This window comes from Bubalus kerabau, chromosome 20, assembly GCF_029407905.1.
Source record: "Bubalus kerabau isolate K-KA32 ecotype Philippines breed swamp buffalo chromosome 20, PCC_UOA_SB_1v2, whole genome shotgun sequence".
NCBI classification, from domain to species: domain Eukaryota; kingdom Metazoa; phylum Chordata; class Mammalia; order Artiodactyla; family Bovidae; genus Bubalus; species Bubalus kerabau.
In genome coordinates, this window is record NC_073643.1 from 57,698,326 (window position 1) to 57,717,248 (window position 18,923).

Genomic DNA, 18,923 nt, shown 5'->3' on the forward strand with positions numbered 1-18,923 from the left:
GATGACTAAAGATACTGAGCACTGCTTTGTTGCTATTGGCCATTTTTATATCTTCTTTGGTGAAGTGTTTAGTAAAATCTCTTGCCTGTAGTTTTTTCAGGTTGTTAATCTTATTCATTTATAAGAGTTCTTTATATATTCTGGATTCAAGTCTTTGTCAAATATATTGTATTCCAAATACCTTCTTCCCGTCTATGGCTTGCCTTTTCATTTTCTTCACGGTATCTTTCAAAGAACAAAAGTTAAAATTTTGGTTAAGTACAACCTATGAATAATTTCTCTTATGGTACACACTTTTTGTGTTCTATGAAATTTTTGCCTATCTCAAAATCATGAAGATTTTTCTCAATGTTTTTTCCTAAAAATTTACTTAAGAGTTACAGCTTTCACGTTTATCATCCATTTCGAGTTACTTTTTTAAAGGGCCTACTTCAGAGCTCCTGAAATCTACAAATGCATTTCCTGAGAAATACAAATCTAAGAGTCAACCTCGTTACCTCCTTGGCCTCAATCTTCATCCAATCAAGTCCTGTCCACTTTACTCTCTAAAAAAAGGCTCCTCTCTTCCACCAGTCTACCTTGCTCCAACTGTAAAGTTCCCCTGTCCCAACTCACACTCTACATTCAGTGCCCCGTTTGTCACATCAAGCTCTGGTCCCTTGGAGATAAAGTTAAGTCTTTCCAAGTCAGCATTCAGATTCCAGCCTGGAAATCATTGGCTGAATCCATCTCCGTCTTTCCTTCCCCTAACACAGGATCTCGTAACACCACGTACCTCTCAGAAGACATTTTTACTATGCACGAATTTAAATTTTGTGTGAGTCTCCCTTTAACGTTTGCCTTCTCCACCAGTTCTAACGTCAAGACTCTGTTCCCACGTAGGACTTCCAGTAACTCATATGAGGCCCAGCACCCGTAAGGAGCCTCAATGTGTAAGTGATGAAGGAATAAATGAGTTAGGAACATGGAATAACGAAGGGACAGGTTGGTGGCTGCGAAATACTAACATGCCCTTTTGCCAGCAGCGGCCGAAACCCTGCTGGATCCGGGGAGGAGAGAAGGCCTTCGACTGAAGGTAGGCATTAACAGGTGAGGGACCCGGAGCGACTGCCAAAAATTCGCTCAAACCTTCGCTCTCAGAAAGCCGGGCCAGGTCGGAGGAACTCGGTTCCCGGAGCCGTGGCGGTGAAGAGCGCACCTGGATCAGCCCGCTGGCCACCTGCCGCCGAGGAGCCCGCTGCCCAGCGACCGCGTGGGTGGGCGGGGCCACGCCTTCCGGGGGCCGTCCCCGCCCCCTCCTGTGGCGTGCGCGCGCCCGCCTCCATCCCGCGCGTGCGCCGCCGGCCGGGGGCGGAGGTTGTGGGTGGCGGCGGCCGGCGGGGCGCGCGCGCGCGCGCTCTCGCCTCCTAGCGCCGGTTCGCGCTCCCGCGCTGGGACTCTGGCGGCGATAGCGGCGGCTAAGGGGGCCGCTGAGGCGGCGGTGGCTGAGGCGGCGGCGGCTGAGGCGGCGCGGGGGGAGGGCTGGGAGGGGGGGAGGTCGGGGTGGGGGGGATGGATCGGGCGCGGCGGCCGCAGCGCCAGGAGCCGGCGCTTGAGCGCGAGCGACGGCGCTGGAGGAGACGCCGGCTGCTCCTCCCCTCCCCGCCGGTAAGTGAGTGCTCCCGCCCCGGACGCTGGAGGCGGCCGGGGCCCCCTCTCGCCGCCCCTCCGCCCCAGGGCGGGGAGAATGGTGAGGTGGTGAGCGTGGCCGGGCGGCGCCGCCGACGCGGCCCGGGGCCTCCGGCTCGCGGCCTGGCCCGGCTCGGACCCTCGGTCGCCCCCGAGCGGGGCCGGAAGCCCCGGGGCCTAGGGCTCGACCCCCAGCATCCTGCCGGGCCTCTCTCCTCTCCCGGCGCGTTCCGCTGTCATTTTGACCCTGGAGGTTTCTTCTTCCCCAGCCCTCTTGTCTCGCCCCCTTCCCCGCACCCCCTCCAGGGCCGCGGGGACCGAGGGGAGCGTGAGGATGTGGGCCCAGGGCCGAGGGACTGTTTGTCAGGGGGTCCTACGAACCGTCGTCGGTTGCCCTGGCGTCCCCAGAAGTTGGCCACTAGGACTCAGCCATTGCCACCTGAAACCAGTTTTTAGCACCTTTTGTTTTGATTTTTGAACTTGTCGTTTGGAGGGAGGAGGGAGCCGGCAGTTCTGGGAACGTGGGGAATAATAGGTGGTGCGCTGTAGGATGGGAGTCTGGGTTGGCTGGGCCCTAAGGTGTCTTTTATTAACCCTTGTAGGAAAGGAAAAGGGGCTCAGTGAATTGTCCCTTCCGTGAAGGGCCAGAGATCCGTTTGTAAGTTGCAGACTCCACAGCTTTTTCAGCTTAAGCAAAGGTGCATGTAGTGTTTGTCCAGGGGTTCTTGTGGATCATCCCTAACATTGATCGTGAACATCTCCCCAGGTGAATCTGCAGCAGCTTCTTGAAGCACCCCACTTGAGCTACTGGTTAATTTCCTCCCTCTTGTTTGGCGACAGCTTACACATTAGTCTTGGAAGATCTTAGCCAATGCTTTTGCAGGCTGCCTTTTCATCCTCACTTGTCATAGAGGAAGGGAAGATGAACACACACATGTCCTAATCCAAAATGGTTGCTATAAGTCTGACATACTCATCAGAGGTACCTGTACCACAAGCATCTCTGTGAAAGGTCTGAATTCCTAAATTATTAAAAAGCAGGTAGCTGCTTTAAAACAAAGCAAAACTTTGATTTGTTTAAGCCTTCTGATCAAATGTATCTTACATTTGGGAGTTATTGACTTAAACCAGATCTTTGTCTTTGAAGTACATGTGTATAGAAATTGTTACAAACCCTGGAAGGAAAGAACCTTATGGAAATGTTAAGGACAAGATTCCTCCAGGAGGTAGATAATATTTTTTTCCCCCACTTGTAGATTAGAGGAGTGCGGCTCCGATAATGAGTAGGTGGTAGTTTTACTAGTGTCATGTAACAAATGATGCTTATAGGTGGGATTTTAATGCGACAATTCCTTGTCCTCTACCGACAGAGTTGGCTTGTATTTTTTTGAAATCACACACCCACTCTCTGGCTAGTATAGAAAGATTAAAAAGCTGCTTCTGGTCTGTGGGCGGTAACCTTTTCATTTCTGAGGAGTTTTCAGCTGCTTGCAGAATAGATTGCTGATCAGCAGCATAGGGAGGAATCAGATATTAAAAATTCATTAGCATGTGATCTAGATCTATTAAAATTATGAGCACTTATTAAGATTTAGCATGGTGTGGGTGATTTGTACTATGTATAGGAAATGAGGTTTCTCAGCATTATTTGCATCTGAAGGTAAACAGAAGTATAGTCAGCTGACAGTGTTCTGACACCTTGCAGTAGATGAGAAAATCTTGTATGAACACAGAAAACCCTGTACAATTTGGTGAAGAAACCCAATGACCTGCAGTAATTGATGACTATCATTACTTTAAATTCTTTTCTCATCTCTACTAGAATATTTCCCCTCTTCTGATGCTCAGTCATGTCCAACTCTTTGTAACCCCATGGCCTGCAGTACACCAGGCTTCCCTGTCCATCACCAATTTCTGGAGCTTGCTCAAACTCTTGTCCATCAGTGATGCCACCCAACCATCTCATCCTGTGTCGTCCCCTTCTCCTCCTGCCTTCAATCTTTCCCAGCATCAGGGTCTTTTCTAATGAGTCGGCTCTTCGCATCAAGTGGCCAGAGTATTGGAGCTTCAGCTTCAGCATCAGTTCTTCCAATGAATATTCAGGGTTGATTTCCTTTAGGATGGACTGGTTTGATCTCCTTGTTGTTCAATGGACTCTCAAGAGTCTTATCCAACACCACAGTTTGAAAGTGTCAATTCTTTGGTGCTCAGCCTTCTTTATGGTCCAGCCCTCACATCCGTACATGACTGTGATGGCTGAAGGCTTAAGTTTGAACTCTTCAGAGTGCCATTTATGGATCGCTTATTAATTTATTGGGAAGCCGCCCTGGCTCAGCGGTAAAGAATCCATCTGCATCGCTGGAGACACAGGAGACAGTTTGATCCCTGGGTCGAGGAGATCCCCTGGAGGAGGAAATGGCAACTCACTCCAGTATTCTTGCCTGGAGAATCCCATAGACAGAACAGCCTGGTGAGCTACAGTCCAAGGGGTCAGGAAGAGTTGGTTACAACTGAGTGACTGAACACACACACACACACACACACGCACTTGTTAATTTATTATTCAGGTATTTATTTGAATAGCTTAATTAATCAAGCGCTTAATTTGTTGCAGGATTGTTTCTAGGTAGGTACTGGGCTACAGTGTGGGGGAAGGTCTGCCTTCATTGAAATTAGATAGCATATTCAAAAGCAGAGACATTACTTTGCCAACAAAGGTTCGTCTAGTCAAGGCTATGGTTTTTCCTGTGGTTATGTATGGATGTGAGAGTTGGACTGTGAAGAAGGCTGAGCGCCGGAGAATTGATGCTTTTGAACTGTGGTGTTGGAGAAGACTCTTTAGAGTCCCTTGGACTGCAAGGAGATCCAACCAGCCCATTCTGAAGGAGATCAGCCCTAGGATTTCTTTGGAAGGAATGATGCTAAAGCTGAAACTCCAGTCCTTTGGCCACCTCATGCGAAGAGTTGACTCATTGGAAAAGACTCTGATGCTGGGAGAGATTGGGGGCAAGAGGAGAGGGGGACGACAGAGGATGAGATGGCTGGATGGCATCACTGACTCGATGGACGTGAGTCTGAGTGAACTCCGGGAGTTGGTGATGGACAGGGAGGCCTGGCGTGCTGCGTTTCATGGGGTCGCAAAGAGTCGGACACGACTGAGCGACTGATCTGATCTGATCTGATCTGATGTGAGAATGAGGATAGCAAATAAGCAAATAGAGGTAATGCTACAAATCAGTGATTAGCAAACTTTCTGAAAGGACCAGAAACGAAATATTTTAGGCTTTTCATGCCATTCAGTCTCTGTTGCGGCTACTCAGCTCTCTTGTTTAAGTACAAAAGCAGTCACAGACAGTACAGTACAGAAACAAGTGTGTCCACATTCTAATTAAACTTTGGACATGGAATTTTTAATTTCATTCAGTTTTCCCGTATCACAAAATAATTGAATTCTACTTTTTGATTTTTTTTTCCCTTCACCTTTTGAAAAGGTAAAAACCATTCTTAGTTCATAGGCCATATAAAAACATGGGACAAGCTGGATTCGGTCTGTGGCCTGGCATTTTATAGAAAAAGTTTGCTGACTCCTAAATAGTGTGAACCATGAAGAAAATAAAACAAGTCGATCTGATAAGCCAGTGCCTGGCGGTGTTGGTGGGGGAGGCATCATTGAGAGGATATTTGAGCTGTGGCCTGTCATTGAGATGGAAGAGCTTCCTTGGCAGATGAAATAGCAAGGACAAACACTTGCAGGTAGAAGTGAGCTTCTGGCTTTTTGGCCCAGCGGTAAAGAATCCACCTGCTAATGCAGGAGACTCAAGAGATACAGGTTCGATCCCTGGGTCATGAATATCGCCTGGAGCAGGAAATGGCAACCCACTCCAGTATTCTTGTCTGGAAAAATCCCATGGACAGGGGAGCCTGGCAGGCTGCAATCCATGGGGTCAGAAAAGAGTTGGACATGACTGAGCACGCACGCACGGCTGTGGTCCCCAGCATTGACTTCACGTACTGTGTCATTCTTGCCTTGATGTCTTTTTTTCATTTTGTCCTTCTCAACTAGTTTGGGCTCCTGACAGGTTTTTACAGTCTACACGTTATAGAATTGAAGACCTGGAAGAGATCTTAGCTTCTTACCCAATTGCTCTCTTCTTAGATATTCTCAGTGATTTTTCAGCCTCTGTTTGAACTCCTCTGATTACTGAAAATTCATTCCTGTGAGGTAGCCCAGGCCGTTTTTCGACTGCTCTGATTGTTGTCAGAATACCCTTCACGTTGTGGTGGGACTCAGCCTCTCCGCCTCCTTTCCCTGAGGCTGCCTTCCCGTGCCCACGGAGGAAGCCTGCAGTGGGGGCTGCACCTCGTCTCCAGGATTTGGTTCTGAAGTCAGTGCTTGAGACAAACATTACATAAGATGAAGACTATACTTGAAAATCCCTTAAATTATTTCAAAAGCATAGTGTGCATATATAATTGTGTTTAATTCTTAAGCCTTTTTCAGACTGGGAGCCACTAAGCTTGACTGAAGGAAGGAACAAGAGGAAAAAAAAATTATTACGTCTATATGTAGGCCTTCAGAAAATTTTTTGCCTTTTAAGAACTATCACATCCTTATCAGACAGTGAATTTTAATGTGTTCCTGCTTTGCTGCGGGATTAATTTTATTGTATTTATGCATCGTGCCTTTTAATGTATACATTCAAGCCTGTTAAATGGATAAATGCAAGACATTAAGAAATGTTTACAGGTACGTTGTGCATATTAAATGAGATGTAAGTGGTCAATAAATGTTTGTAGGATTTGAATCTAAATTTTGGCTTCATTGGGCTCGCATGCACACTGTCCTTTGAAAAGTTGCAGAGAAGAACTTGGCCACCTGCTTCCTGTCTTTCCAAACTGGCATTTCCTGTTGTGGCTCTGCAGAGCCGCTGTCACTCCCTGTGTCCTTGAGTGTTGGTCACATTTTCCCAGAGGTCAGCTTGTAAGTTAAATGGGCATATGATGTAACCCTATTAGTTCTGCCACGTGACCTTAGGGCTAAATCCTCTCATTTCTTTTTGTGTTGTGTAGTTGCTAGGTCATGTCTGACTCTGCGACCCCATGGACTGTAGCCTGCCAGGCTCCTCTGTCCATGGGATTTTCCAGGCAAGAGTACTTGGGTGGGTTGCCATTTCCTTCTCCAGGGAATCGAATCTGTGTCTCCTGCGTTAGCAGGTGAATTCTTTACCACTGAGCCACTTGGGAAGCCCTTCATTTCTTTTAGTTTTTCCTTATTCACCCTTCTGGTTCTTATAAGTGCCCTGGTCATTGTTCTTTTTTGCTTTGGGACCCTGAAGTCTGTTTTAAGGTGCAAACTCAGGTTTTACCTCCTTGATGAAGTCTTCCCTTATAATTCTGGAGCTACATTCCTAAATATTGATACTTTTATCTGTATTTCTCAATATTTTTATATTTTATACTTCTTTCATGAGCATATATCTTACCTCACAATGAGACAGTAAGCTTCTTGAGAGCCAAGAGCATATAAAATGTTTACAACTTTCTAAAAATAAAAACTTTAAAAGTCAACATTTTATTTAGAAGAGTGTTAGATTTAGTGAATTATTGGGAAGATGGTAGAGAGTTACTGTCCCACACCCAGCTTCCCCTATTATTAACCTCTTGGATTAGTGTGTTACGTTTGCCACTATTAATGAATCAGTATGGGTACATTGTTACTAAGTCTATACTTTATTCGGAGTTCCGCAGCGTTTTCCTTCATGTCGTTTTTTGTTTTCCAGGATCCCATTCAGGATGGCGCATTACGTTCAATAGTCATGTCTCCTTGGCCCCTCTTGATCGAGGCAGTATGTCAGACTTCCCTTGTTTTTAATGGCCTTGGCAATTTTGAAGATAACTGATCAGGTATTTTCATAGAATATCCTTCAACCAGACATCTCTCTGATGTTTTTCTAATAGTAGATTAATGTAATACGATTTTGGAAGGAAGACCACAGAGGTAAAGCGCCCCTCTCATTGCACTTCAAGAGTACATACTACTGATGTGACTCTATCTGTGATGATGTTAACCTCGATCACTTAACTGGTGCTAGTGTCTGTTTTCTCTGCCGTAAAGCTACCCTTTTTTTCCTCACTTTCTGTATTATGCTCTGGAAGAGGGTCACTAGGTGTAGCCCACACTTAGTGAGTGATGAGTTATGCTCTACCTCCTTTGAAGTGGAGTACCTACATAAATTTCATTGCTCAAATTGTTCAGCTCGGACCATTTGTAGCTCTTTCAGTTGGCTTTCTGTATCCCTTTCCTATGGCATACTCCCTTGGCTATGCGTGTGTGTGAATACTTTCTTTCTGGCAACATAAAATGCTTCAGGTTCATCTTTTATGGAATGCCTCAGCTGTATGGTCATTCTTCCAAGGCACTGTAGTTCATTGTGGGGAAATGGTATTAGAAACCAGGGTCTGGGTGCTGGGTATGCTGGTTGCTGTCAGAGTGCTGTGGCTTCTCCGCACTCTGAGTGAGAGAGCAAGGAGATGAGTGTGTATATTAAGCTGTGTATATACACATATCTTTAAATATTTCTGTGTGTAACTATTTGTCCTTAACCTCAACATGAATTTACACTACCTTAAAGTTCTAGGGGTTTAAGGGGAGGGAGGAGGGAGAGGGGTTCAGGATGGGGGACACATGTTCACCCATGGCTGATTCATGTCAATGTATGGCAAAAACCACTACAATATTGTAAAGTAATCAGCCTCCAATTAAAATAAATTGATTAATTAAAAAAAAAAAAAGAGGCCATGGCAAACCAGGAGGAGAGAGAACACAGAAAGGGTTAATCATGTTCCATTGGCCATGGAAAAATATTTGAATTTCACTATAAAAGGAATGGAAAGCCATTAAGTGTTTTTTTAATTAAAAAAACAAGTTTTATGGGTTTTGACAAATGTTTGATATCTTTTATTCACCATTACACTGTCATATAGAGTAGTTTCACTGCTCTAAAAAACTTGAGCCTCGCCTATTTGAGTTCCCGCCCCACCAGACCCTGACAGTCACTCATCTGTTCACTGTCTCTGTTCTTTTCTAGAATGTCGGTATATTGAATTTTTAAACAGTAGTTTTGAGAGATTTTTATGAACACAGCATTTTGTTAAGTAGTGGGAGCTCAGTTCAGTTTAGTTGCTCAGTTGTGTCCGACTCTTTGTGACTCCATGGACTGCAGCCTGCCAGGCCTCCCCTGTCCATCAGCAACTCCCGGAGCTTGCTCAAACGCTCGTCCCGAGCATCAGCCTCCCAACCATCTCATCCTCTGTCACCCCTTTCTCCTCCCGCCTTCAGTCTTTCCCAGCAACAGGGTCTTTTCCAATGAGTTCTTCACATCAGGTTGCCAAAGTATTGGAATTTCAGCTTCAGCATTAGTCCTTCCAATGAATATTCAGGACTTTTCTCCTTTAGGATTGACTGGTTTGATCTCCTTGCAGTCCAAGGGACTCTCAAGAGTCTTCTCCAGCACCACAGTTGAAAAGCATCAGTTCTTCGGTGCTCAGCATGCTTTAAAGTCCAACTCTCACATCCATACATGACTTCTGGAAAAACCATAGCTTTGACTATACAGACCTTTGTTGGCAAAGTAATATCTCTGCTTTTTAATATGCTCTCTAGGTTGGTCATAGCTTTTCTTCCAAGGAACAAGCATCTTTTAATTTCATGGCTGCAGTCACCATCTGCAGTGATTTTGGAACCCAAGAAAATAAAGTCTCTCACTGTTTCCATAGTTTTCCCATCTATTTGCCATGAAGTGATGGGACCAGATGCCATGATCTTTTTTTCTGAATGTTGAGTTTTAAGCCAACGTTTTCATTCTTGTCTTTCACTTTCATCAAGAGGCTCTTTAGTTCTTCTTCACTTTCTGCCATAAGGGTGGTATCATCTGTGTATCTGAGGTTATTGATATTTCTCTCAGCAAACTTGATTCCACCTTGTGCTTCATCCAGCCTGGCATTTCACATGATGTACTCTGCATATAAGTTAAATAATCAGGGTGAGAATATACAGCTTTGATGTACTCGTTTCCCAGTTTGGAACCAGTCTGTTGTTCCATGGTCAGTTCTAACTGTTGCTTCTTGACCCGCATACAGATTTCTCAGGAGGCAGGTAAGGTGGTATAGGTACTAAATAACTAACAATTAGGAACATACTTCTTTTTTTCTATTGAGTAAAATTCACATAACCTAAAATTCATCGTTTTCACCACTTACAATGTGTGGCTCAGAGACGTGTAGCGCGTTCACAGAGTTGTGCGCCGCTGGCACCCCTGCTGTCCAGTTCCAGAGCATTTCCATCACTGCAGAATGAAAGCTCGTGTCCATTAGCAGTTCCTTTCCTCATCCTCCTGCAATCACTGGTCTGATTTATGTCCCTGTGGATTTGCCTATTCTGTACATTTCATTTAAATGAAATCATATAATATATGGCCTTTTGTTTCTGGCTTCATTTACTTAATGTTTTTAAGGTTGATCCATGTTGTAGCATGTTTCAGTATTTCTGTCTTTCTTGTAGCTGAGTAATAATTCATTGAATGAATATACCACATCTTGTTGAATCATTCGTCAGTGATGGACATTGGTGTTGTTTTCACTTCTTGACTATTATGAATCATGCTGCCGTGAACATTCATGTATAAGTTTTTGTTTGAACATATGTTTTAAAATCTCTTAGATTTATAACCAATATATTTCTTTTGATAAACTTTACTTTTATAATAAGAGGCAGGTTACCTGATGGCTTACTTGTGGTAAAGTGCTGAAAGAATGATACTTTTCTCTTGGCATGATATTCATCATTGAATACTGAAATCCCTTAATTATTCTGTTGTCTTTGCACAGTACACAAAGTCGGTCCTGATAGGGTGACAGTAGTAGCTTTCCCTTCGAATTCTGTTAAGAGGAATTTCCTGAATTATGTTGTGTACCATTTAGTCTTTCAGAGAGTGAGATTCACTCACTGTGAAGTTTTATTATAAGATCTGCCTGTAGTCTTGAGGAATCTCTGAATGTATGAATTGTGTTTAACATTTTGTATTTAGAGGGATAGTAGGCAGGATTCCCATTCTGTAATCTATTTGGCATCAATAATTTTACAGAGGTTTTATTCTTACTAACCACATTCCCTCTGAGGTTTGGACTGTGATAGAGTGGCATTAAATATTAGTGTGTTTTTTTTTCCTATTCCAGCACCCAACCTCGAAGCTTTGTTTTGTCCTTACCGCTTTGACAAATTAATTTTCCTCAAGAAGAGTTGGCAAATGTTTTCTTCCTCTAGAAAGTTTGGAGTAACCTGACCAATTTATTTAAAAGCTAATGTTGTTTTTCAGACTTATTGAAAGTGAGAAACATTCTTTGCTTTCTTTGTAGTGTCTAAGTGACTTTGGGGTTCCCTGGAGATGATGGGAAATAGATAAATTATGTATTAACTGCCATCATAATTTAGTCCAGGAAATTCTTTTTAGGCAGGCACTTTAAAAGAGTTTGTGTATAGAACACTGGACTAGAAACAAGAATATTTTAATTTCACATCCTTAAAAGACTCACTGCTGCTGCTGCTAAGTTGCTTCAGTCGTGTCTGACTCTGTGAGACCCCATAGACGGCAGCCCATCAGGCTCCCCCGTCCCTGGGATTCTCCAGGCAAGAACACTGGAGCGGGTTGCCATTTCTTTCTCCAATGCATGAAAGTGAAAAGTGAAAGTGAAGTCGCTCAGTCATGTCCGACTCCTAGCGACCCCATGGACTGCAGCCTACCAGGCTCCTCCGTCCATGGGATTTGCCAAGCAAGAGGACTGGATTGGGGTGCCATTGCTAGCTTGTACCTTGAGACTTCTTTTTGTAAAAAAGATAATATTGACTCTCTAGTTTAAAGGAATGTGTGATGGGAAATGAGTTCTGTTAATCAAGGTTCTTTATTTTGGGAGATATGTGTGTTATATGTATCTTGTTAGTATTTTTTCTATATTTTAATAAGTGAGTGAATCGGCTATCTGATTATAATAAAAGCCTTTGTCCAGTACTGTATGTGTATTCTATTTACCATTTCCAGTGCTCTTCTTTTTTCTGTGTAGTTTTGGATTTCTACCTGGTATGTTTTCCTTCTGAAAGAAGGACTTCTTTTAACATTTCTTGTAGTTCAGATTTGCTGGTGATGGATCCCTTCATGGATTTTTGTCTGTTTGAAGAAGTCTTTAATGTGCCTTGATTTATCGAGGGTGTTTTCTCTGGGTATAGAATTCCAGGTTGGCAGTCGTTTTTTTTTTAACACTTTAGAAATATTTCTTCACTTCCACATCAACTTTGCTTTCCTGCCAGACCTAAATATGTATTTTTTACATGATTATTCTATATTTCCTGCTGACATAGACATCTGCATTAGTAGTTCTACAGTATTTATAACTACTAGAGTGCTTTGGTGTCTTTGGCAGACTAATATTATTTGCCTATGTTTAGTTGTATGATATGACCATCATCTTGAGATAGAAAACATGAAACAGATTTTTGTATTTTCTTTACTGCTTATTTATTATTAATCAGAGAGCTGGATTGATGCTGTTATTGATAACCCCAGCCTGGACAGGCTAGGTCACTTGTATTTACCTTCATGTGATCTTCTGATATACATTTTATCAACTTGAAAAATTTTGCAGACTAACAACTGGTAATTGTTTGCTAGCCAGACACTTGCATTCAGTAGTATTTCTTTCTCTTCTTGCTCCTCTGTCCCAGCAGGTATTACTCTCTTGAGAAGACACACCAACAGTTAGCACTTTCTTCAGATTCTGACAGTTGGCGAACAGCTGCTATTGATCATAAGACTTAGAAGACAGTCTCCATCTTCCCAGATTGGATGTCTTTTCACATGGATTTTCTATTTCTCTGTCTTTTAAAAAAATAAAATTTGGGAACATTCTGGATTACAACTGTTCATCCTCATCTATGCAAAGGAAGGAAAGCTGTTGTGCTTGGATTTTGAGGAGGTATGTCTTTTTTTCTTCTATTGCAAAATTACATCACTTAGAGCAGTATGACATCATAACACTGCCTCTTTCCTCAGTGGAACTCAGTTCTCATTCATTCATTTACTCCATCTTCCTTACTCCTGTTCTTCCTTTATTTGTAGCAGTCATCATAACTCAGTAAGTTTCTCTCCTTTATTTTTTTGGGCCACACCACACGGTATATGGAATCTTAGCTCCCCAACCAGGGATCGAGCCCATGCCCCCAGCATTGGAAGTGCAGAGTCTTAATCACTGGACCACCAGGGAAGTCCTAGTAAAACTTTCTTGATGTGTAATATAACAAGCTCATTTCTTATATCTTGGTGAATGTCACTGGACTCTGGGTTAGTCTAATAAGTAACAGGAAGAAGCAGTTTGAATTCTTGTAACTCAAGTTGAGATCATGACTTTGATGAATTGAGTTTTTTGTTTGCCTCCATTTTGCAGAGGCACTGGGTGGTTTGGGAAAGCTTACTGTCCAGCATAATATATGGCTGTATGATTTTATAGTCTGGTTCAGTATCATTTGCAAGAAGAGATGTGATATTATAGAGTTTTGAACTAAAAATTTAGACACTTCAGTCCTAGTTTTGACATTTTTATGGCCATATTTTGAGAGTTAAAGCATGTTCATTTTCTTATCTTTAAAATGTGTTATTGTTATTTGTTTTACACAAAACTTATGGGATTGTTGACGATCAAGTGAAAAAATTTGTGTGGAAGACTGTTTTTATCAATATAAAGGATTGTTACTGCATCGTGGAAAGCTGTAGGCATCTCTGTTTTATTTTCACTTAGAGACTCAGTTTTTATTTCTACAAACTTTTTGATGGTACAGCCCAGTCCTGAATCAGCTTTTAAATCCCCATGCTTAACTATGGTGGAACATGAGTGTTTACAGTGCCTAATTGCATAGTATGTTCTCATTATATTTTAAAAAGCAGATCTGTGTAATGTAATGCTGAGAAAACTTCAGTTTGTGTGATAAGGAAGCATTTTACAAGATCTTTTGGTAGTTTTGAAGAGAGACCTCATTTGTTTATTTCATGTATTTAAAATATTTATTGAGTGCTTGCTGTATCCTAGGCACTGGGGAAGAAAACTGACAAAAGTCTCTGCTTTTATAGAGCTTATGTTGTATAATATATGGGGAGATAGAATAAACAAAATAAGTAAAAATGCAGTTTTTAACCTATGGTGACCAGTTCTGATGAGAAAAGTAAAAGTGGGAAAGGGGAATAGCGCTCACTGAGGGGAGGAATATATTTAGTGCTCACAGACAGCCTTAAAGAGAAGGTGACATTTGAGTAAAGTCTTGAAAGAGGTGACGGAGAAATGCAGAAATATGAGAAGAGCATGCCAGGCATAGCAGATGGCAAGTGCAAAGGTCTTGAGACACAAGCGTGTATGAGGAATGGCAAGGGTTGGGAAGCGTGGGTTCTTATGGTGCCTTATGGAAGTACTTCGCAGCTGAGCAACAGATCGAAGCACTTTGCAAACTTTGACGTGCACGTGAATGACCTAGGGTGTTCCTGTTAAACGATCTGACCCCACATAGTTTGTTTTCCATTTGACAGCCACCATGATCTGAAGTAGTTGTGTGAAGTGGCTGTGAAAAGCGGCTAACGTTGATGAACGTTGATAGATGTACAGTGTTAGATTAAAAGAAGCACTAGTCCCTTTGTTCTTGTACTGTCAGATTATGTCTTGGGTATTGTGTCCACTTAGGGACTTTATACTTTGGTGGGACAATGTTAATCTAAATTGTCCAGATTAAAGTGACCAGAATACTGAGAGCTCTAGCCATCTTTATCTAGTGAAGAAGAGTAGCAGAATCAGGTGCTATTTTGCTATGGAAGCTAATACTTGGAAACTCAACTACCTAGATGTATTTGGAAGAGCTTTAAGCAACAGGAGCAGGCTTCTCATCTGTATTACAGCAGAGGGCGACAGCAGGTGGAGACTACATCAGTGGACGTGAATTTTATCCCACCCTGGGGAAGACCTTTCACACATAGGATCTGTCCAACAGTGGAGCAGGTGAATTGTGAGGTCTCTGTCATTAGAGATACTCAGATATAGGCTGGATGCTTGTCTTCTGGAGATAGTGAGAGGAACCCCTGCTAGAGGACTATGTGAATTTTCTCATCCCTCACAGCTCCTATGGTTTTCTAACTTCAGATGTTCTCTCTCCTTAGTGCTAATGTTGGCAATGATGAGAAAGTAATGAAAGTCTTGTTGACTTAGTTCCTTAATAATTGGGGAAGAAATAAAATGAAATGTCTGCCAACCAGCCAGAGAGTACAGATTAAAAGCAGTTTCCTTAAGTATGTAAAGTACAGAAGTAGAGTACTAGATCTGTACATGAAATTTCATTTTTACTTTATAATTATTTTTTCCACAGAGCATCCCTTAAGACTAGCCTTTCATGGGCATAATTTTGGACGTGTTATCCTCAAGGATTGTTAGAGAGTTTATAATGTTACACTCCATGTAAAAAGTAAAGACTGCTATAGTGTAGAAGAAGGCAGGGATTTGTCTGTTAAAACTAAATTTCGCCCCTGTCTAGTTCACTTTCGCCCCGTCTAGATCTATAAGTTCACTTGCTATGTAAAGTGGGAAGTTTAATGATGAGATTTAATTTTCTCATCTGCTATTGGCAGTGTTTACCTTTCAGAATTGTATATATACTGGAAATAATTTATTCTAAGTTTAAAGCCTGGTGCAAAGCACATAGATGGCATAAAATTAATGCTAATTATTAGTAGTAGCAACTATTCTGACAACATTGCTTAAATTGGAGGATTTATTATTTATATGTATGCAGCAAGGTAAGCTGGGAGTCTGTATCAACAAACCCATTTGTATCTTTGAGCTTTACAAATGCAGACCAGGAGTTAACTACTTTTGTGTGGGTTTTTCCACACCACAGTTGTCTATTTCCATACCAACTGAGTGTCCAACAATTCAGTTCAATTCTTACACTATCTCCCTGGAACTAGTGTCAGATCTATAAGTTCAGTTTCATAAGACCCCCAGGGTAGACACCAGTTGTAAGTCCTGGGTCACCTGTTACCCTCTCTGACTTTGCTACAATTTCTGTGGTTCCCATGACCCCCTTCTCAGGTTCAGTAATTCACTGGGTTGACTCACAAAACTCAGAAAAAAACACATTGCTTACATTTACAGATTTGTCAAGAAGGATACAGCTCAGAAACAGCTAACTGTAAGAGATGCATGGGTGGGTGTGGGGCACCTCTCTGCCCTCTGCAGGTGCACCGCCCTCTGGTTCCTTGTGCTCACCCATCCGGAAGCTCCTGGAACCCCTTTGTTGAGGGAGTTTGTGGAGTTTCCATCACCCTGGGAATGACTGGTTGAATCACTGACATGGGTGGCTAACTCTGTCCAGTCTGTCTCCCTTCCCCAGATTGGGGGCAGAACCTGAAAGTTGCAAACCTCTCATCACAGGGATAGTTCCTCTCACAACCACCTCCCATCCGGATCTATCTAGGGCCCCCCACCCCCACCCCCCAAGAGTCAACTTGTTAGCATAAACTCAGGTATGGTTGAAAGGGGCTTGTTTTGAATAACAAAAGACACTGCTCTAACTCAGGAAATTTAAAGGGTTTTAGGAGCTGTGTGTCAGGAACTGGAGGTAAAGACCAAATATATATTTCTTACGATATCATAGTTATTGTTGTTGTTCATTCACTAAGTTGTGTCCAACTCTTTGCAACCCATAGACTAGTGCACCAGGCTTCCTGTCCTTCACTATCTCCCTGAGTTTGCTCAAACTCATGTCCATTGAGTCAGTAATGCCATCCAACCATCTCATCCATAGTACGATTACATAAAACTAGAATTTGCTTTTAGAGTAGAGGGCTGAGTTTCAGAACATCAGTAGTGAGTTCCCTCTAGGTCACTGATTTGTTTCTTTATTGGGCTGTGATGCCACCATTTTGATTCTTGGTAATGTAAATAACACTTGTTTTGAGATTCTTAGATGAAAGGTACCGTTGAAAACAGCTAGATGTCATTTTCCTCAGGGATCATTATCTGATTCCAGTATCAGTTCTTTTTCTGCCTAGACTTTTGTCCTCAGGTGACTGTACTCTAATCCCGTGACAGAGCTCGTTCTTAGTGTAATGTGACAAAAAGAAATACTTTTTCCAACAGTAATAAGGCTCGTTTTTCTTAGACCTGTTGGGTCATAAAATTTGGGTAGAGATGTCTTTCAGTAGTTTTAATCTTTTTAACAGTAAACCACATGTGAATTTTCATAGTGAGGAAGGAAGGGTAAATTGTTTGGAATTCCAAATTCATTTCTACTTAAAATTTTTTTTCCACACCTCTGTCTGCTAATTTTAATATGCTTGTTAATGATGTGGTCACTGCCTTGTCCTAATACAAAAATTTCTTTACAGAGAATGTAAGCTTTAAATAGGGCTTCTTTGATGCTGAGATGGTAAAGAATCCCCATGCAATGAAGGAGACCTAGGTTTAATCCCTGGGTCAGGAAGATCCCCTGGAGACAAGAATGGCTACCCACTCCAATCTTCTTGCCTAGGGAATTCCACAGACAGAGGAGCCCGACAGCCTACAGTCCATGATTGCAAAGACTCGGAATCGACTGAGAGACTAAGCACACAAGCCTTACATGTTTGAACCTCTAAAGAAAGTATCTTGGTATACAGCAGTGAGCACTGGTCTAAGAGTGCCTAGCTGAGTTCTCAGCACATATTCAGTTCAGTTCAGTTGCTCAGTCGTGTCTGACTCTTTGCGACCCCATCAATCGCAGCACACCAGGCCTCCATGTCCATCACCAACTCGTGGAGTTCACTCAAACTCATGTCCATCGAGTCGGTGATGTCATCCAGCCGTCTCATCTTCTGTCGTCCCCTTCTCCTCCTGCCCCAATCCCTCCCAACATCAGGTCTTTTCCAATGAGTCAACTCTTTGCATGAGGTGGCCAAAGTATTGGAGTTTCAGCTTTAGCACCAGTCCTTCCAATGAACACCCAGGACTGATCTCCTTTAGGATGGACTGGTTGGACCTCCTTGCAGTCCAAGGGACTCTCAAGAGAGTCTTCTCCAACACCACAGTTCAAAAGCACCAATTCTTCGGCGCTCAGCTATCTTCACAGTCCAACTCTCACATCCATACATGACCACTGGAAAAACCATAGCCTTGACTAGATGGATCTTTGTTGGCAAAGTAATGTCTGTGCTTTTGAATATGCTATCTAGGTTGGACATAACTTTCCTTCCAAGGAGTATGTGTTTTTTAATTTCATGGCTGCAGTCACCATCTGCAGTGATTTTGGAGCCCAAAAAAATAATCAGCCACTGTTTCCACTGTTTCCCCGTCTATTTCCCATGAAGTGATGGGACCGGATGCTATGATCTTAGTTTTCTGAATGTTGAGCTTTAAGCCAACTTTTTCACTCGCCTCTTTCACGTTCATCAAGAGGCTTTTGAGTTCCTCTTCACTTTCTGCCATAAGGGTGATGTCATCTGCATATCTGAGGTTATTGATATTTCTCCCGGCAATCTTAATTCCAGCTTGTGCTTCTTCCAGCCCAGCGTTTCTCATGATGTACTTTGCATATAAGTTAAATAAGCAGGGTGACAATATACAGCCTTGACGTACTCCTTTCTCCTATTTGGAACCAGTGTGTTGTTCCATGCAGCACATATTAGGCACTCAGTAAACATCTGTTCTCTTCTAGGGGTTAGAAAGTCAGTTCTAGCCTTTGCTGCCAGCTACCTATGTAAACTGACTAGAATCTCTGTGTGTGGTAAGTCTCTCAATTGTGTTTGACTCTTTGCGACCCCATGGACTGTAGTCTACCAGGCTCCTCTGTCCTGTGGGCTAATAAAGGTTTACTAATAAAAACCATGCAGCCATGAAATTAAAAGACACTTGCTCCTTAGAATAAAAGTTATGACCAACCTAGATAGCATATTAAGCAGCAGAGATGTTACTTTACAACAAAGGTCCATCTAGTTAAGGCTGTGGTTTTTTCCAGAAGTCATGTATATGTGAGTTGGACCATAAAGAAAGCTGAGTGCCAAAGAATTGATGCTTTTGAACTGTGGTGTTGGAGAAGACTCTTGAGAGTCCCTTGGACAGCAAGGAGTTCCATCCAGTCCATCCTAAAGGAAATCAGTCCTGAATATTCACTGGAAAGACTGATACTGAAGCTGAAA

General features: G+C 42.6%; 1 protein-coding gene across 4 annotated transcripts in view; it reads left to right on the forward strand.

Moving 5' to 3' along the window:
* The first annotated feature begins 1,539 nt into the window (after positions 1-1,539).
* Positions 1,540-18,923, forward strand: part of TMCC1 (transmembrane and coiled-coil domain family 1) — a 155,672-nt gene continuing 138,288 nt past the window's right edge. The window contains exons 1-3 of one of the 4 annotated variants that reach the window (XM_055557560.1): positions 1,540-1,647; positions 7,449-7,572; positions 12,443-12,693. The gene's annotated coding sequence lies outside the window, so the exon portion shown is untranslated. The remainder of the gene's footprint in view (positions 1,648-7,448; positions 7,573-12,442; positions 12,694-18,923) is intronic. The other 3 variants (XM_055557559.1, XM_055557563.1, XM_055557562.1) reach the window with 3 other exon arrangements.